The sequence below is a fragment of the Equus przewalskii genome, chromosome 24 (genome assembly GCF_037783145.1).
Source record: "Equus przewalskii isolate Varuska chromosome 24, EquPr2, whole genome shotgun sequence".
In the NCBI taxonomy this organism is placed as follows: domain Eukaryota; kingdom Metazoa; phylum Chordata; class Mammalia; order Perissodactyla; family Equidae; genus Equus; species Equus przewalskii.
Window position 1 is genome coordinate 19773978 of NC_091854.1, and position 21512 is coordinate 19795489.

At 37.4% G+C, this 21512-nt stretch overlaps 1 long non-coding RNA gene across 1 annotated transcript in view; it reads right to left on the bottom strand.

Annotated features, from left to right (window-relative positions):
- Positions 1-2955: 2955 nt before the first annotated feature.
- Positions 2956-21512, bottom strand: part of LOC139079186 (uncharacterized) — a 48870-nt gene continuing 30313 nt past the window's right edge. Inside the window, exon 3 of the long non-coding RNA XR_011532558.1 lies at positions 2956-3386. This is a non-coding gene — a long non-coding RNA (uncharacterized lncRNA). The remainder of the gene's footprint in view (positions 3387-21512) is intronic.

Here is a 21512-nt window from a genome sequence, read left to right on the forward strand (position 1 = left end):
AGGCCATCAAGGCTGACTCAACTATATTTTAAATTAGCTAGCCAATGATATTCTTAAACAGGACATGAATTTGAGCAGTAGCATACACATATGTCTGTTCACGTTTGCATAATTTTTGTCACAAATTTACATTAAAAACTATTTTGGTGAATGTGGTAGGCACAAAAATGACTCCCAAAGATGTACCTATCCTAATCCCCAGACTTATGAATATGTTACGTTACATGGCAAGAGGGAATTAAGGTTGCAGGTGAAATTAAGCTGCTAATTGACTGACCTTAACATGGAAAGATTACCTGGATTATCTGAATGAGCTCAATGTAAACAGAAGGGCCCTTAAATGAGGAAGAGTCAGAACCAGAGAGATGGCATCATGAGAAAGACTCAATCAGCTAGTTTTGAAAATGGAGGAGTGGGGCCCTGAGACAAAGACTGTGGTAAACTTCTAGAAGCTGGAAGTGACAAGGAAATGAATTCTCCCCTAGAGCCTCTAGAAGGAATGCTGCCCTGCCAACACCTTGATTTTTTCTCAGCAAGACCCATTTCGGACTTTGAGCAGTAGGATAATAGATTTGTGTTGCTTAAGCCATTAAGTTTGTTGTATTTGTTACTGCAGCAATAGGAAATTATGCAGTGAGACTCTAGTCATGGGAATGCAATCATATCTACAGGTATACCTCCAGAACCGAATAAAGGTAGCCAGCACCTTTTAGATGACCACATTTCACAAATCACTGAGATACTTCGTCTTTTTTTCTTTTTTGGGGGAAATATATTTATCAATTTCAATTCAATTTTACTTATTTGTGGCAATGCACCTGATTTCTCTAATGAGGGTTAGCTTATAAAACTAACAGAACGCCAGTGGTATCAGGTATTACTAAGAAATGATCAGGCACTCCAGTGCTAAATCTTTGCAGAGATATAGAAAGGGAAAGAATTTTTAGGAATAATTATGAGGTCTGAAGATTGGGCAGTAAAAGGAGTGCTATATAAGATCATTTTTTTTATTAATCATAGGTATTTTATTCTATAAAGAAAGAAACCGTGTTCCAATGTGAGTTACTCTGATAATTTTCATAGATTTTTTCATATTTCTACATACCAAAGAGACAACCCAAACCACTCCAGTAACTACAATATACATTTCTTCTTCCATGGCCAGTGTTGTAAGAATAGTCCCCAAAACTTTTTGAGAATATGTAGTCATCCTGTTAAAATGACCTTCTATTATTTCTTTTAATTGACAAATGCATACATGATTAGTTGTCCTTCAACAGGAAAGTTTTGGCCTTGGCTCCTCAATCAACTTCATAGCTCTTGGTCCACATCCAAGTACATAATTATTTGAGATTGTGAATGATAAGAATAATTGAGTCCTGACAGGACACATTCATCCGTCAGTCTCTGAAGCTGACCAGTCAATAATGGTAATTACTTTGATTTCCATGCTCTGGATTCTCAAGTTCAAGATATGCTGATCAAAAAAAACCCATTCATACTCAACCTTCATCTTCCAAGTATGAAAAGGCCACTAACATTTGGCATTTAAGTTGCGCATACGTCTTAGTCTGTTTGAGCCGCTATAGTAAGAACCACAGACTGGGGAGCTTATAAAAAACAGAGATTTATTTCTCACAGTTCTGGAGGCTGGAAGTCCAAGATCAGGGAGTCAGCATGCTCAGATGAGGGCCGTCTTCTGGTTTGCAGACTTCTTGTAGTATACTTACACGGCAGAAGGGGCTAGGGAGCTCTGTGGTATCTCTTTTACAAAAGTACTAATCCCATTCATGAAAGCTCCACCCTCATCACCTAATCACCCTCCAAAGGCCCCACCTTCTAATATCATCACATTGGGCATTAGGATTCCAACATGCGAATTTGGGGGGGTATAAACATTCAAACCATAGCAACATACTAGCCAACAGCATTATCAACTTCTTCCTCAATGTCACCCTCTCTATTCTATCTCCATCCCAAATCCAGTCACTGTCAATTTTATGTCAGCACTGTTTCTCAAATCTAATCCCCTAGTCCATTACTAATGTTTTAGTTCGAGTCGTTCTTTTCTCTTACCTCTAAACTTCTGATCCAGTCCATTGCCCAAATGACCTCCAAAATCATTTTCCTTCTCTGCTTTGAAATTTCTATTGGCTACCAGCTTCCTACAGATTAATAATCAAATCCTTTATCAAAACATACATACACAATTTGATGCCAACCTTCTTTTCCAGCAGCATAATCTATTTTTTCCTACCTCCTACCCTCCAGACAAATAAAATTCCATTAGATCCCTCAGATAAGTTACATCCTTTCACACTTTGGTGGCTCTGCACATAGTGTTCCATATTCATGCATCCCCTGCCTGGTAAACTCCTGACATCCTTTTAGAGTTGACTCAACTAGGACATCTTTGAGAGGTCATCTCTAGTTTCCCTAAGGATCATATCTCTTCTCTGTGATTCCACAGGTTTTTGCCAATACTGTTATAATGGTTATCACATTGAGTTATAATTATCCTTTTACATATTGTCTTAATGAAACACAGAGAAAACCCCTGGCTTGAACTGAGCTCCTTTTCATTGGGGTTAAATACCAAATAATTATTTTATGTCTTCTTCCTGGTTTGTGCAAAATACATAGAGTACGTAATGGGATGCCCTAGTGGAAGAATGCCAAGCCAGCAATTAAATTTGTATTTTTTTTCTTTTCTTTAGCAAGGGAAGTGCCAGTTACAGCTACAGAGTGTGTGTGTGTGAGTGTGTGTGTGTGTGTCTGCATGTGTGTGTGTGTGTGTGTGAAGTAAAATTATATATCAGTCAAAAAATCACCTTGGAACCACTAAAGGCAACTTCTTTTGAAGGGTAGACATAGAGGGAATAGTTCAGTAATCTGGGAGAAGGGGTATGTATTTGTTTTCAAGGACTTCTGTAAAAGAAAATACCACAAACTTAGTGACTTAACTGAAATTTATTCTCTCACCGTTCTGGAGGCCAGAGGTCTGAAATCAGTTTCACTGAGCCAAAATCAAGCTGTTAGCAGAGCAGAACTCTCTCCAAAGGATCTAGGGAAGAATCTGTCTTTTGCCTCTTCCAGCTTCTGGTGGCCACTGGTATTCTTGCCTTGTGGCTCCATCACTCCAATCATTGCTGCTGTGGTCAGATTGCCTTCTTTTCTGTGTGTATCTTTGAAATCCCTCTCTCTTTTCTTCTTATAAGGATACATGTAATGTAATCCTTGATAATCCAGGATTATCCTCCTTTGTCAAAATCCTCAATTTATTCACATCTGCAAAGACCTTTTTTCCTTATAAGGTAACAGTTAAAGGTTCCAGGAATTTGGATCTGATATCTTTGGTGGCCTTTATTGAGCTTAATCTAAGGATGCTAAAAAAAAAAAAAAAAAAACTTTTCCTGATTAAAGAGAAAAGCAGGAACAGATGTTAACAAAAAGGCAGAGTAGAAAAAGTCCAAAATTCCATCCTTCCACAAAGTACTGAATAAGTTCACAAAAACTGTCATCCAAACCTTGTTTGGAACTCTGGAAACTAATGAAAATTCACAACAACCAGAGGAATCATTAATGAAGAAAGAAGCTGTTAAATTTAAGTATTTAAGAAATCTCTGTAAAATCACTAGCTGATGAAACAAAGACTTCAATGGCCACACTCAACAAAGAACACAGACTTTACAAAAATAGCTTAGAAAAGTCGCCAAACATCAACAGCCCACAAAAGGCAGCACACAAGGGAAGAGGGTAGAATTTTATTTTGATAGTTGCCACATTATAATATTAAAGTGTCTCTTTTTCAAAAGAAAAATTTCAAGACATGCAAAGAAACAAGAAAGCATGGTTCATTCACAAGAAAAAATAAATTAATAGAAACTCTTCCTGAGGAAGCTCAGACATTGGACTTACTAGACAAAGTCTTTAAAATCAACTGTCTTAAATATAGTCAAAGAGATAAAGGAAACCAAGTGAACAATGTCTCACCAAATAGAGAATATCAATAAAAAGATAGAAATTATAAAAAGGAATCAAAAAGAAATTCTAGATCTGAAAAGTATAATTGAAATAAAATATTCTCTAGAGGGGTTCAACAGTAGATTTGATCAGGCAGAAGAAAGAATCAGTAAACTTGAAGGTCGGTCAACTGAGATTATCCAGTCTGAGAAGCAGAAAGAAAAATAAATGAAGAAAAATAAACAGAGCCTAAGAGACATGTAGGACAGCATTGAGCACACCAACATACACATAATGATAGTCCCAGAAGGAGTGGAGGAAGACAAAGGGACAGGAGGAATATTTGAAGAAATAATGGTTGAAACTTCCCAAATTTGATGAAAGACATGAATCTACACATCCAAGAAACTCAATGAATTCCAAGCAGGGTAAATTCAAAGAGATCCACACCCAGACATTATAATCAAACTACCAAAGAAAATGTCAAAAAAAGAATCTTGAAAACAGCAAGAGAGAAGGAATTAATCACACATGATGAATCCTCAATAAGATTAACAACTAATTTTTCATTAGAAATCATGGAGGCCAGAAGGGAGTAGGATGACATTTTTAAGTGCTGAAAGAAAAACAACCTGTCACCTAAGAATTCTATATACAGCAAAACTATCCTTTAAAAATGAAGGAGAAATTTAAAACATTCCCAGATAAACAAAAACTGAGGAAAGTCATGAATACTAGAATTTCCCTACAAGAAATGCTAATGAGGTCCTTCAGGTTGATATGAAAGATCACTAGATTGTATCAGTAACCCAAACCAACCCAACAAAGAAAAACTCAGGACTAGATGCCTTCACTAGTGAATTCTACCAAACATTTAAAGAACAATTAGCACTAACTCTTCTCAAATTCTTCCAAAACCAACATCCCTGGGAACAGAACAATATCACTGATGAATATGGATGCAAAAATCTTCAGCAAAAGGCTAGCAAACCAAATCCAGCAGTATGTTAAAAAGATTATACACCATGACCAACTGGGATTTATCCCAGAAATGCAAGAGTGGTTCCATACATGAAAATCAATTAATGTAATACATCACACAAATAAAGGGGAAAATATATCATTATCTCAGTTGAAGCATTTGACAAACTCCAACACCCTTTCATAATAAAAATGCTCAAAATAGTAAGGATCTAGAAGAGAACTTCCTCACATGATAAAGAGAATTTGTGAAAAGCCCACAGCTAATATCATACTGAAAAACTGAAAGCTTTCCCCCTAAGTTCAGAAATAAGAAAGGATGTCCTCTTCCACCACTTCTAGTCAACATTTTACCAGAAGTTCTAGCCAGAAAGACGAGTCAAGAAAAAAGAAATAAAATACTTCCAAATTGGAAAGAAAAAAAATTATCTCTATTTACAGATGACATGATATTATCTATAGAAAATCCCAAATAATCCACACAAAAAAACTACTGGAATTAATAAACAAATTCGTCAAACTTGCAAGATACAAGATTAACAACAACAAAAAGCTATGTTTCTATTCATATTAGTAAATAATTTGTGAAGGAAATTAACAAAGTCATCCTTTAACAATGGCACCAGAAATAAAATGATACAAAGGAATAAATTTAACCAAGTAGGTGCAAGGATTTATACTGAAAATTACAAAACATTATTTTAAAAGACCTAAATAAATGAAAAGGCATGTGCGTTTATGGATTAGAAGGCTTAATATTGTTGTGATGGCAATAATTCCCAAAGCAATCTATAGATTCAACACAATGCCTACCAAATGCCAACAGCTTTTTTTGCATAAATGGAAAAGCTGATCCTAAAATTTATATGGAATGGTAAGGGACCCCAAATGGCCAAAACAATCTTGATAAAGAAGAACAAAGTTAAAAGACTTCCCAATTTCAAAACTTACTACAAAACTATAGTAATTAAAGGAGATAGCATATTAACATACGAATAAACATACAGATCAATGAAATAAAATTGAGAATCCAGAAATTAACCCATACATCTATAGTTAATTGATTTTCCGTAGGATTCCAAGATCTTTGAATAGTGAGAGAATAGTCTCTTCAGTGAATGGTTCTGGCAGAACTGTATATGCACACGCAAAAGAATGACGTTAAGGCCCTTACCTCACACCATACACAAAAATTCACTCAAAATGAATCGGACCTAAATGTAAGTGTGAAAAACCATAAAACTCTTAGAAGAAAACATAAGGATAAATCTTCATCACCTCAAATTTGGCAATGGTTCCTCTAAGCACCAAAACCACATACAACAAAACAAGAAAAACAAATACATAGAACATCATCAAAATTTAAAACTTGTGTTCATCAAAGAATATTATCAAGAAAATTAAAAGACAACCCACAGAATGGGAGGAAATAATACGCTGATAAGGACCTAGTAACCAGACTATATAAAGGATTCTTACAACTCAACAACAAAAAGCAAATAATCCAATTAAAAATTGGGCAAAGGACTTAAATAGACATTTCTCCAAAAAAGATATACAAATAGCCAAAAAGTACATGAAAAGATGCTCAACATCATTAGTCATTAGGTGAATGCAAATCAAAACTTCTATGAGATACTACTGCAGACCACTAGGATAGCTATCATTTTAAAAAACAGAAAATAGTAAGTTTTGGTGAGGATGTGGAAAAGTTGGAACTCTCATACATCTCTGGTAGAAATGCAAAATGGTGCAGCCCCTGTGGAAAACAGGTTGTAGTTCTCAAAAAAATTAGACACAGAATTACCAGGATCCAGCAATTCCACTCCTAGGCATACATCCAAAAGAACTGAAAACAGGTATTCAGGCAAAAACTTGTACACAAATGTTCATAGCCACACTATTCACAGTCACCAAAAGGGGGAATCACCTGATGTCAATCACCTGATGAATGAATAAACAAAATGTGGTATATTCATACAAAAGCATATTATTCAATCATAAAAAGGAGTGAAGTACTGATACACCCTACAACATGGGATGAACCTCAAAAACACTATACTAAGTGAAAGAAGCCAGACAGAAAAGGCCACGTGTTATATTATTCCATTTATATGAAATATCCAGAATAGATAAGTCCATAGAGACAGACAGCAGCTTAGTGGTTTCCAGGCACTGGGGAAAGAGGGAAGAATGGAATGACTGTTTAATGGGTTTGGGGTTTCCTTTTGGAATGAAGAAAATGTTCTGGAACTAGATAGTGGTGATTGTTGCACAACATTGTGAGTGTCCCAAATACCACTGAAATGTATATTTTAAAATAACGAAAACAGTGAGATTTATGCTATGTGAATTTTACCCAATAAAAAAAAAAGTAAAAAATAAAAATTTAGAAAATTTGCCTCATCCCTTAGAAAGCTAATGCTGAAAAGACAGGGAAGACAATGGTTCTGGGTCCCTGGTGTGGTAGTTTCTAAAAACAGCCCCAGGCCAGCACTCCAGGAGCAGCTTGCCCAAGGAAGTGGTTGTGAATTTGAACTGAAAAAGCTCATGGGAAGGGCTCTACTACCCTGGGCTGAGGCCTGATAGAGAATGAGGGGCTCACAGCAAAGCGTAATACTGAGGGAATATCTTTTCTCACTGGCCCCCATCCAGTACTCATGGTGGCAGTTAGAACAAGGACCTAATCTTTGCGATTGTGCTCCTGGTCCCAACTTTATATGTGGCTTCAGGAGCAGTCTTCCTCAGCTCCTATCTGCTGGAGAGACTCAACTGCCAGCACCACCCTGAATAACCTGGTGTGTTCCACTGGAGAGATTTCTTTACCACCATGTTTCTAGTCTGCCCAGAAAGTGGTGCCCAGCACCAATGGCCACTCCAACCAAAGCTCTCTTCTCTTTACCCAACATAAAATTGAGAATGTAAGAAGCCTGTACTCCAAAATTTTAGCTACTGCAGGGTGAATGCTCTAGCACTCATGGCTGACTCCACTGTAGACTAGGATTCACGAAGGCCAGCTTCTGCTCAGTTGCTGCAATCCCTCTGCTGAAGTCTACAAATCAAAATTTAAAAGAGCAAAACTCAGTCTCTCCTCCAAGATACTCAAAAGCAAAAGAGGTCCCTGGACAAACTGAATTTTTGGATTTCATCCTCTTTCCTTTTGCAGAAGCTGTTTATGAAAACACCACAGCCTACGTGGACTGCTTTGTGGCATCTACAACCACCAAGGTCAAGGTTAATCTTAATGTTAACAACAGCAAGAGAAACAGAAAGTCAGGAATAGATAAAATAAGACTTCAGTACATTTTGTACCCTTTGTCCTCAGTTGTGTAAAAATTTGTATGACCAACAACTTCTCCTCCAAAAAGATGGAGAAAATAATACAGCAAAGGGGCAGAAATGGCTGGGCATGAGGCTTGCCCATATGTCACCGTGCTCATCCACCAGAGGATTCAACAAAGGATTAAGAGCCGTACTCTTCTGGACTCAGAAAGACCCCCACATGTCAACCAAATTGCTCTTCCTCTTTCTTCCCTCTCCCCCTTCCCTGGGACAATCTAAGGGTGTCACGTTTTGCTTTGCTTTGTCGTTCTTGCTGTTGGTAGCAACAATGAAAAGGAAATGTAAAGGTAATTTGAAAATAATTTTGATACTTTTCTCTGGATCTAATACAAAGGCTAAGATATTATGTCTCAAACCCCGGTACATGCATAATATTGTATTGGAATACATAGCCCAGGAGTTGCCTGGGATGTTTACTAATAATGTAGATTTCAGGGCTTTGTCCCAGGCCCATTAATGAGATCTCTGTATATCAGATTCCAGAATCTGCATATTTGCTCTACTTCACAGGTCATCCTGTTACATGCTAAAGATGGAAGCAGGAGCAAAAGTCATACAAGATGTCCTCAGAGAGACTTTTTTTCTGTCTTCCAAACTGTCTATCTGACCCACTGGCGTATAAGCTGCCAAAAGTCATAGACCATGTATTGACTATGGACCTACCACTCATTCCTCAATCCATCCTCCAGACTACCTTTTTTAAGCATCCAGTGTGTGCCAATCATTAGATTAGGTGCTGGCTAAACAAAGCAAAATAAATATAACAGACATTCTATAAATGTTGGTTGAATAGATGAATGATGAATAAGTGAACAAACTGAATTAGAGGTAAGAATTTTGGAAGCATGTTTTTCTCCTTCTCTGTTGGGAAACCAACACATTATTAATCTTCTGGTCAACATTTATTTCATTAGACATCATTCCAAATTGTTATGTTGAATAAAATAGTAATTGCATAAGAATATATATCCCAAATCTGATTAAAGTTTAATTCTAAATGCCTAAGTGGAAATGAGCATTGCTGTCATTTATGAAATTGGTTGTCATTCTACACATTTGATAAAGGCAATGCAAAATAGGACTGTTCTTTACATTGTGGAACTTAGACGTCACTCACCCAGAGATCTTTCTCTAGTATGTGAGGACCAGAAACAGCCCACACATTTCCAAAAGTCATCCCCCTGGGAAGCAGTACCTCTTCCCTATTCTATTCACATTGAGAACCACATGTCCATGGGTTAAATTTAATAAAAAATATAATTCTTACATACACATTGCTTGCCTTATCTAATACATAAATTCCTAGAAAGTTCCATGTAAATTGATTCATCTAAATGGAGCACAGCATTTGAAGGAAATCTGTGGCCAATCCTCCTATAATAAAGAATATTAATATTTATTGAGCACTTACTACGTGCCAGATATTAAGCTAAGTGCATTTACATGCACTTTCTCCTTGAATGCTCCAAACATCTCAATGAAGTCAGCAATATGATTAAATCTTGTTTGTTAATGGGGAAATTTAGGCTAAGAAACATTAGATAACTTGCCCAAAAGCCCAACTAGAAAAGAGAGAAGCCAGAAGTTAAATCCAGATCTGTCCACTTTTGAGCCCTAGGTCTTAATCATTAGGATTTTTTAAAACTGATTTTCTTTAATGAAACACACCCACTAATTACTATTTATGCTTCACTTGACAAAAGATAAATCCTTTAAGATTAAATAGCATACTGCTAGGAATAGAGTATACGCAAAATAAATGCTAGTTCCTTTATCCCATTTGGGAAAGATTTGTACAAGTGCTGTTTTCTTAAGCTTTTATTTTTTTCCTTTTTCTTCCCAAAGCCCCCCAGTACATAGTTGTATATTCTTAGTTGTGGGTACTTCCAGTTGTGGCATGTGGGATGCCGCCTCAGCGTGGCCTGATGAGCAGTGCCATGTCCACGCCCAGGATTCGAACTGACGAAACACTGGGTCGCCTGCAGCAGAGCGCGCGAACCCAACCACTCGGCCACGGGGCCAGCCCCCAAGTGCTGTTTTCTTAAAAAGCTAAGTCCCAAACTACTGAAAATGTGGTTACCTGGGGTACAAACAAAACTGTCATGGAAAAGACCACCTTACAGTAATTGTTGTTAAGCTCTCTGGAAGATGTTATTACTGAATCACTTAATTACGGCAACAATTTTCTTATAAATGGTTGCAGTTTCATCACCATAGTTATTTGAAATTTCACTATGTGTGGGGGTGGGGGGAGGGCCAATCAGCACAATTGTCTTTCTGGATGGTGCGCATCCACTTGCATCTACTTGCTTTTAAAACGGACTTTAAAATGTTGTATTGTCATCCAGCTACCTGTTTCTTAGTGATTTACTTTTTTTTTTTTAAAGATTTTATTATTTCCTTTTTCTCCCCAAAGCCCCCCGATACATAGTTGTATATTCTTCGTTGTGGGTTCTTCTAGTTGTGGCATGTGGGACACTGCCTCAGCGTGGTCTGATGAGCAGTGCCATGTCCGCGCCCAGGATTCGAACCAATGAAACACTGGGCTGCCTGCATCAGAGCGCGCGAACTTAACCACTCGGCCACGGGGCCAGCCCCTTAGTGATTTACTATTTGACAGTCTAGGGAAGGTTTAAATTATAAGCACAATTAAAAAAAAAAAAAAAAAAAAACCAGTACCTATTTCTATGAAGGCAATGCACAGTAAATAAAGTGTAGTTGCAGATAAAAATATTTACTACATTACATATTGATGTTCCTTGAGGATTGTCCTGGAAAATTTTTGAGCTACGACCACCCTTCTACAGGTATGCCAAAAAACTTCTGCAATGGCTTCTCTCACCATCAGATGATGACTTCTCCAAGAAATGTAGAACAATCTCCCTTCATTCATCCATTTCACAAGTACTATTGAAAATCTACAACATGCCAGGCACTGTGTTAGGTGCTGGGGATACAGTGGGGAATAAAATGAATGTACACGCTACCCATGTTCCCAGAGAATTTGCCAATCTGAACAAGGTCACCTAGACCAAAAAGTTCCAGAAACTAACTTCAGCCAAGCAGACCGACAGACAGCTCTATGCTTTCCAAAGGTCTCTCCTACAAGGTTTTTTGTAATAAATTCACAAGACTCCTATTGTCAGAACAAACTAGCCTCCACCCAAAAGTTAACTAAAACAGAAGAGGCAAGCCTCCCTTTGACTGACCCTGAACTCCAAATTCAGGCAAATGGTTGTCAGATGGTCTGACAGGCTGTGTAGATGAGTCACTTGGTTTGACTCAATCTACTGAGTCATTTTTACTGTAACAAGTCATTCTATAACGTCATATTTCTTAGTCTACTCCAGGTCTATAACAATACCACCACTCTTCCAATTTAAATTGTTCAAGGACACAGCATTGAGCCAAATTCTTCTCAAGAAGTTAGTCACCTAGAGCAATTACTTCCATTTTTTCCAGGCTGTAGATTAGCCCAAGGTCTCGGTTCTCTAATTCCCTTTTTTGCTCCTCTCTCTGTCCTCTAAATATAAACACAAGCACTCTTTCCAAGGTATTATGTAGTTTCTTCTTCTCTTTCTTCACTTTCGACCTCCTCCACTCCCGTAGTTTCAACAACCACCTTTCAGAGGGGATTCTTGGTTTGGTATCACTCATCTGATCTCTTCCTCCTGAGAACTGTTTAGACTGCTACAGACACCAGCTGAGTCAGAAGAGACTTGACCCTAAACTGCTGTCTAGCAGCCTGGAGGTGAGATGGGCAATGTGGCACTGCAAAAGTCTAAGCCGGGGACATGTTTTGCGGGCAGAGATAGCGGCCAAGCAAACCACAAGGAATTAGTTAGAAATCATGATGAACTGCCAAGACAAATAGTTCAATGAGCACCCAACATGGGTTAAGGTTGCCCAGCACTGGAAGTAGAAGCTGGGATTAGGGATAAATTTCAGTGGGTACAATTGTCCATTTCCCTTTCCCCTCCCTTCCCTTCCTGGCCAACTCTGTTCCAAAGCCATTAATGGGGGCATAACAATATGGTTATTTCTGCTGGAAGTTGTGGTGACTCTGGGCAGGGTGTTAAAGCCTAGCCAAGGTGAGGAAGGCATCTACTCAGAGGGGTGGACTGCCATTGGGTATTGTTATCTGAACATATTAAGGAGGGCAACCTTGTGGAGAGGAGATGAGATAAGGAAAGCATGTGAACTGAAGGTGACCCAGTGTGGGGAGTCAAAGCTTGAGCAGTGTGCAGAGGGTATCCATGCGAAAGGGATTATGGGGAAGGACAGCCTGGCATGGGTTATTAGAGCCCATGGAGAGGTAGAAGGGCAGCCTGACATGCAGTGTCAGAGTCTGAGTGGGCCAAGAGGCATCCAGGCAGGGGAAGGAGTGAAGTGGGAGATTAGTTATATTCAGGGAAATCTCTCAAATAAGTAAAAATATTAAGATTAAAGGGAGCCAGGTATCTCACTGTCAGAGAATGGAGGTACAAATATGGAAGGGAGAAAAGTGGAATGAAATCATGTGATATTGGGTTGGCATTGGAGATACATGCATCAATTCATGATTTTCATTATACAGATACATATCAAAATATGGCTATACATGTGTATTTATATATGCATATGTGCATTGTATGTGTTTGTGTATATACAGGAGTGTAGGTGAGTGGATGTGAGTGCAGGTGTGTATGTATAGGTGTATGGGTGTGGGTGCAGATATGTGAATGGGAGTATATATATACAGACATATATATATATATCACCTAGCTCTGTCCACTAAGAGCGACTGGGTGCAACAATACTGCAATAGCAATGAGTATACCTAATGCCCAGATCTTGGCTTTTAAATACTATTCTTCACTAAAAGGAACACTGGATGTCTTTCCTGTGTTTTTGTCTTCATTAATTTCTTTCAGCAATGTTTTGTCATTTTCGGTATGAAGGTCTTTTGCCTCCTTGGTTAAGTTTACTTCTAAATATTTTTTTTAAAGATTTTATCTTATTCCTTTTTCTCCCCAAAGCCCCCCAGTGCATAGTTGTATATTCTTCGTTGTGGGTCTTTGTAGTTGTGGCATGTGGGACGTCCCCTCAACGTGGTTTGATGAGCAGTGCCATGTCCACACCCAGGATTCAAACCAACGAAACACTGGGCCGCCTGCAGTGGAGCGCACGAACTTAACCACTCAGCCACGGGACCAGCCCCAATATTTTATTATTTTTGATGCCATTGTAAATAGGATTGTTTTCCTAATTACCTTTGCAGATAGTGTATTGTTAGCATATGGAAATGCAATTGATTTCTGTATGTTGATTTTGTATCCTGCAACTTTACTGAGTTCATTTATTAGTTCCAATCAGTTTTGTGTGTGTGTGTACTCTTTAGGGTCTTCTACATTAAATATCATGTCACCCGAGAACAGAAATCATTTTATTTCTTCCTTTCTGACTTGGATTCTTCTTGTTACTTTTTTTCTTGCTTATTTGCTCTGGTTAGGACTTCTAGTAGCATATTAAGTAGAAGTGACAAGAGTGGACAATCTTGCCTTGTTCCTGGTCTTAGAGGAGAATCTTTCAGTTTTTCACTAAGTGTGATGTTTGCTATGGACTTTGATATATGAACTTATTATATTGAGGTAGTTTTCTTCTATTGCTAGTTTGTTGAGAGTTTTTGTCATAATATGGTGTTGAACTTTGTCAAATGCTTTTTCAATTTTGAAATTGCATCTATGCAATCTTATCCATGAGATGCATCTATGAGACGACTACGTGATTTTTATCCTTTGTTCTGTTAATATATCAAGCACATTTATTGATTCGTGTATGTTGAACCATTCTCACATTCCAGGGATAAATCCCACTTGGTCATGGTGTATGATCCTTTTAATGTGCTGTTGAATTCAGTTTGCTAGTATTTTTGTTGAGGATTTTTGCATCTATGTTCATTAGAGATGCTGGCCCGCAGTTTTCTTTTCTTGCGGTATCTTTGGCTTTCGTGTCAGCTTAATGCTGGCCTCCTAATGTGAGTTTGGAAGTGTTCCCTCCTCTTCAATATTTTGGAAGGGTTTGAGAAGGATTGGTTTGATGGAATTCAGCCGTGGAGCCATCTGATCTTGGGCTTTTCTTTGTTGGGAGATTTTTGATCACCGATTCAATCTCCATGCTAGTTATAGATCTTTTCAGACTTTCTACTCCTTCATGATTCATTGGTAGGTTGTATGTTTCTAGGAATCTATACATTTCTTCTAGGTTATCCAGTTTGTGGGTATATTATTGTTTGTGGTGGTCTCATGATCTTTTTTATTTCTGTAACATCAGTTGTAATTTCTTCTCTTTCATTTCTTATTTTATTTATTTGAGTCATCTCCCTTTTTTTCTTAGCCTAGTTATAGATTTTTCAATTTTAAAAAACCAACTCAGTTTCATTGATTTTTTTCTATTTTTTTATTCTCTATATCATATATTTCTGCTCTAATCTTCATTATTTCCATCCTTCTGCTAACTTTGGGCTTAGTTTCTTTTTCTTTTCCAGTTCCTTGAATGTAAAGTTAGGTTGTTTACTTGAGATCTTTCTTCTTTTTTTTTTTTGAGGAAGATTAGCCCTGAGCTAATATCGGCTGCCAGTCTTCCTCTTTTTTTTTTGCTGAGGAAGACTGGCCCTGAGCTGATATCTGTGCCCATCTTCCTCCACTTTATGTGTGGGATGCCTACCACAGCATGGCTTGATAAGCAGTGCGTAGGTCCACACCTGGGATCCGAACCAGCAAACCCAAGGCCACCGAAGCAGAATGGGTGAATTAAACTGCTGCACCACTGAGCCAGCCCCCTTTATTTTTTTTAATGTAAGCATTTATTGCTATGAACTTCCCTCTCAGTACAGCTTTTGGTACATCTCATAAGTTTTAGTATGTTGGGTTTTCATTTTTCTTGGTCTCAAGATACTTTCTGATTTCTCTTTTGATTTCTTCTTTGACCCACCGCTTGTTCAAGAGTATGCTGTTTAATTTCCACATATTTGGGAATTTTTCAGTTTTCCTTCTGCTATTGATTTCTAGTTTCATTCCATTGTAGTCAAAAAAGATACTTGTTATGATTTCAATCTTCTTATGTTTGTTAAGACCTGTTTTGTGACCTAACATATGATCTCTCCTGGAGAATGTTCTGCGTTCACTTGAGAAGAATGTGTGTTCTGCTGCTGTTGGATAGAATGTTTGGTATATGTCTGTTAGGTCCATTTGTTCTATAGTGTTGTTCACATCCTCTATTTCCTTATTGATCTTCTTTCTGGATATTCTATCCATTATTGAAAGTAGGGTATTGAAGTCTCCTACTCTTCATATATTGCTATCTATTTCATCGTCAGTTCTATCAATATGAGCTTTATATGTTTAGGTACTCTGATTTTTAGTGAATATACATTTATAATTTTTATAGCTTCCTGATAAATTGACCATTTTATCATTATATAATGTCCTTCCTTGTCTTTCACGACACTTTCGACTTAAAGTCTATTTTATCTAATAGAAGGATAGCCATCTCTACTTTCTTTTGGTTACCACTTGCAGGAAATATTTTTTGCATCCCTTTACTTTAAGCCTATGTGTGTCCCTAAATCTATAGTGAGTTTCTTGTAGACAGCATATAGTTGGATCATGCTTTTTTTCCATTCAGCCACTCTATGTCTTTTGATTAGGGAGTTAGATTTTTATTACCATCTCACTCAACCATGAATTGTAGGCTTGAGTTCCCATGGCAGTTCAGAAGCTTCTTAGAGTTACCAGCATTATGTGATGATGGAAGGGCAAGAATAAGGCAAGGTTAAAGGTCAGGATAAGGGTTAGTGGTAGGTATCAACTAAAGAAATAATCAGAGTCTCATTAGATATTTTTAGGAAATAGAATGCTTCAGCATGCTTTTAAACTGAAGAGTAGCTGGCATTAGGGAGAGATATGTTGAAGAGAGATGAGATATAAAATATAGCTCAAAATCCTAGGGGAGATGGATAGGGTTAACTTGGAAAGAGTGGAAAAAATTCTTTTCAAGGCAATCACAATAATAATAAAAATAACAACAACAACAACAAAACTAGTCCTGCTAACTTGTGCACTTACTTTGTCCCACGCACCATGCACTTTATGTACATTACATCATTACTCCTTATATCAAGCCTATGTGGTAGATACTATTACTTCCCCCATTATATAGAAAAGGAAACTTAACCACAGAGTGAGTAGGTAATCTGCCTAAAGTCAGACGCCTAATAGATTGAAGAAGTGAGATGCTCAGTCTGATTCCAGAGCCCCTTCTCTTGGCCACTCCCATTCTTCCTCTAATGAAAGAAAGAAAGATGAAGAAAACACACTTAATTTCAGAAGTGAATCAGAGGAATATTGAGGAAATGCTCATCTGATGGCCCCGATGATCTGAGTAAAGGTGGAAGCACCATCTGGTCAGGTAGGGGACAAGGATGAGGCTGGGGATTGAGAAGAGGAGTAGTGGTTTACAAAATTCATCTAAGGCTGGAAAAAGGACCTTGCTGTGGATTAATAAAAGAATTGGTAGGCATCATCAGAGGCCCAGCTGAGTTTGGAACACTTATGCTGGTAACGGCACCATCAGCAAGGTTATGCAACCTTCTTGAGCACTTCTCAGAAACCCAGAGACAGGAACCGAGAAGACAGATCATTGATCCATAGCAAGGGGCCTGGAAAAGAGGTGAGATGGACAGTAAACGTCTCAAGGGAATTGAGGATGATGATGAGAATTGTTGGAATAATGGATTATTAGGTCCAGGCCAAACTGGAAGGGAAGTAAAGCCAATGAAGGTTTGTTGAGTTGAATAGTAAGAATGAAATGGACTTTCTTTTCAGTATGTAGAAACTTTGAAAACTTATCTTAACCATTTTATTTTAAATCTTTAATTATATAAAGCAATTTTATCCTTTAGTTGAAAGTTACCTTACATTTTACCCTTTAGCTAAAAAACAGGTATATATGTTAATTACTAAGTACACTAGTTCAGGAATCAAGAGATGTGGAATTAGCCCAGCTCTGATGACATAGTTACATAGTGAACTATGTAATCAATTATGTCAACCATGTTGCATCTCAGTTTTCTTATTTGAAGAAAAAAATTGTAATTAATGACCTAATATTCTATGCTTCATTTCTTCTTTTTATTCCATGATGAAAATAAATTACAGAAATTTCCAAGCTAGTTCTCTAGCTTTACCATAATTGGAAACTGACTTTCCTGAATATTTGCTAAAATAAGGCATTTTTAAACCAAAGGGCTGCACGTCTTTAACACCAACTTCATAGTTTCAACAACCAGACAGGGAAATAATCTTCAAAATACAACAGAAACTATTAGCTGCTCAACACCTCCATCTTCAGGGTATGAGTAGTCCTAAAATAGAATAATGATCCACACAGCAATATGTAAGACAATCCCTAGTCTTAAAGTTGACTAAACTAGGTGTCAATGTAAGCACCATACCCAATGAGTCTGTATTTATTTTTCAATTATTTCATTTGAATCGGTTTTGCTTTCTTTCAACTTCCTCTTCATTCTTTATGTTATATAGTTCTTATCCAGAATTATAGGCATTTACTAATCAATATTTACAAAATGTTTTCCAATTCAGGACTATTTTAAGCTTGAAGTTAATTGATTCCTTAAAACTGGTGCTCATCAAGTTCAGAGCTTTGTGATCTGTGCTGGACTCAGAAGGGGAGAAGTACGTGCCTAGAAGTACATTTAGGGGTCCTCCATCACCCCTCACAGCTGTGTGGGCAGTGCCTCGTGTCCTTGATGAAGCATGAACCCTGGATTGAGGCAGCCCTGACTCCAAATCTTAGTCCAGCTTCTTCCTGGTGCTGGTGAGATCTTGGATAACTTTCCTTACTTGTCAGAGCTTCAGTTTTCCTATTCATTAAAGGGGAGAGGGGGAGATTTTCTTTCCTTAACAGTGTGGTGATAAGGATTAACATAGGTAATACATATTCTAAAAAGTCTACCAAGTACCAGGAAATAAATATTTGTTCTCTCCCCAATCTTTCATGAAGGAGGTAATAAAATTAATTAATAAATTAATAATTAAAATTTAATGATGTAATATAATTAATAAATATATAATAAAATATTTTAAATAGTTAAAATTTAAAATAATATTTAAAGTGAATAATTAATAAAATTGCCTCTATGAGCATGAAGGTTTACACACAAAGGATTGACAGATCTCATAAAGGGTATGTCTGGAATACGACCAGGCAAAGCTCCTACATAGGCAGTGCTGCCTCTAGTGGACTGTCAAGGGAAATACTTTTCAATTACACAACAGATTAAAATGTTGGGAAACAAAATAGATTTGACAATAAGGAAAAAATGCATCTTTATGAGGAAAAGTTTATAAATTGATTCATTGAATCTACAAGTGTTCATGTAATTTTCTACTATGTGCCAGAGACTACTTAGCACTGAGAATAAAAGACATAGTTTTGCTCTCAAAAAGAGCTTAAGAAAATCACTGTAGCGTTCTTACTGATACAAGTATGTTTTTAATACCTGTGTCAGGAGTCTCAACTTGGGAACTCGAGTTATGTTGACTTTAGGACTCAGATGTATTTAGGATTTGGTTGCATATGGAGGACTAAGTGGACGCAGCAGAAGTCTTATTTACACTAGAGATCAAGGAGCCTTCCAGAGGAAAAAGAATCTAAATTGCCACCAAACCTGGTCCAAGGATTTTTTTCCAATTTTATTCTAATTCACACACATTGCTGTATAAGTTTAAGGCGTACAGCATAGTGATTTGACTTACATGTATTGTGAAATGCTTACCACAGTAAGTTTAGTGAACATCCATCATCCCATATAGATAAAATAAAAAGAAAAGGAAAAGAAATGTCTTCCTCCTCGTGATGAGAACTCTTAGGATCCACTCTCTGAAAAACTTTCACATACATCACATGGCAGTGCTAACCATGGTCATCATGTTGTGCACTAACTCCCTAGTATTTATTCATCCCATAACTGGAAGTTTGTGTCTTTTGACCACCTTCCTCCAATTCCCTCCCCCCAATCCCCATCTCTGGTAACCACATATCTGATCTCTTCTTCTATGAGTTTGGTTTTTGGGGGGCTTTGTTGTTGTTTATTGTAGTTTTTAGATTCCACATATAAGTGAGATCACACAGTATGTGTCTTTCTCTATCTGACTTATTTCACTCAGCATAATGCCCTCAAGGCCCATGGTCCAGGAATATTGATTCAGGGTTGCAGGAGATGTGATTTTGAATTTAAAGTTGAGCTTATCTTCTGGCCCCGATCGTATAGCTAAAACCTAAATTTCAGGGGAAAGGAGGCTGTAAGAAAAGAGCAATTAACACTTAAAAGAGCTATTCCACTGAAATCTCAAAGGGATATTTTGAGGTAAAAGTCACACCACTGAAGTCAATTTTGAGGGAAAAATTTCCTTTGACTTCCTTGTACAGATATATACACAGCACCTACCCAGATCCTACCACACAGTAAGTGCTCCATAAATACATGTGAATGGATGAAGATTGAGCTCTTTCTTTATGTTTTGTCAACTCTGGAAAAATTGAATAAAAACCAATCCCCATCTTTGAAAGACTAATTACAATTAGCACTGTAAAAAAAAAGTATACAAATAGTTATAGAATCATAAAGCCAGGAGAAATTCAATTATTTGGTGGGGTTAGTGTGGGCTTCAAGAGATGAATTTAGAGCTGAGCAATGAAGGGTAAGAAAAAGATCAGAAGGGCAGGGGGCAGCCATGTAATGGAAAAACACAAACAAGAGATCTGAAAGATTTGATGGATTAGGAGCAATGCTAGCTCACTAACGGATGCAGAGGATTAGGGCTTCCTTCTTTATTGGGGAAAGAGGATGGAAAGAACGTTGGGAATGATAAATCACTTTTTGCTGTTTGCCCCCACTGTCCTGATATATTTCATGTCATCCCATTACTAATGTCTATGTAAAGATTCTGAATTTTCATTTTCTAAGTTTACTAAGAATCATCCAGCCCTCCCTAAGCTTGAGTTATATATACTGAACTAAGTCAGTGTGCAATTTCCTTGGGAAAAGGTTTTTTCTAAGAAGGTACCTTCATCCCTCAGGAAAGTAAATCCCTACTGGGACCACCCTGTAGGTTCTCCAGTGAAGCCTCTACCAATGGGTACATCAGGGTCACCTGTTTCCTTATGCAGTAGAGTTCTAGCAATGTTATCAGCACACCTAACCCAGACATGAAGAGGAGGGGAGGAAAAAGAAGGAAAGATAGGGGAAAAGAGAGTGTGGCGAGAAAGAAAGAGGGAAGTGAAGGAGGGAAGAAGGTGGGGAGGGGAATGGAAAAGGAGAGATAAAGGGAGAAAGGAAAAGAGAAAGAGGTAACAAGTGAAAGAAAAAGAAAGAGGAAGAGAGAAGGGAGATAGGGAGAGAAACAAAGACCCGATGAGGACTGGGAGATCTACCTTTGGAATAAATGGATGTTTCTCTTCATAAGATTTATGTGAACAATTTAAGTTTAACAGAATTTAGACAACTTTGGGATTCATTTGTTAAGAAAAATAAATACCTATTGACTTTGGGCATTATTTTTAGTAAACTTTAAAATTGAAAATGTGTTCTTACTGCTAACATATTCGGTAGCATACGTTAACCTTTCCACTGGCTTACATTTTCTATTTGTGCCCTTCTTTAAAAGCAAGATTTCCAGTTTTCCATTCCAAAGAATTTCATAGAAAAATCCATTTGTCATAGACTAACTTTGGAATAGGTTTGTTCTTCTTGCATCTTGTTTCAACAGTTTCTCAGGTTGTTCACGGGAATGTATAAAGTATAAAACTTTAACTTTTTTTGGAGCATTCTGCTCAGATAGCCTACACACTGACGTGGCTGGTCTTTTTGGTATGTGTGGTTATTTATTATTAACAAATTCCTATCAGCAAGCAATCTAAAGAGATTATAATGAGCTAACATTTCATTGCAAAATATGTTGCTTTATTAAATCAGTACAGAGAAATATTCTCCAAAGATAATTAATGTAAAATCTAAGACATTCTGCTATATCTCACTTAAAATCTACCTCCAAGCAAAAGCACAGCTTCACTTATAAGCATCTAGGACCTAAAACTAGAGAATTTGTTTAACATTACAAGTTTAAAAAAGTTTTAAAAACCTCAGTTCAATTCAATAAGAACAC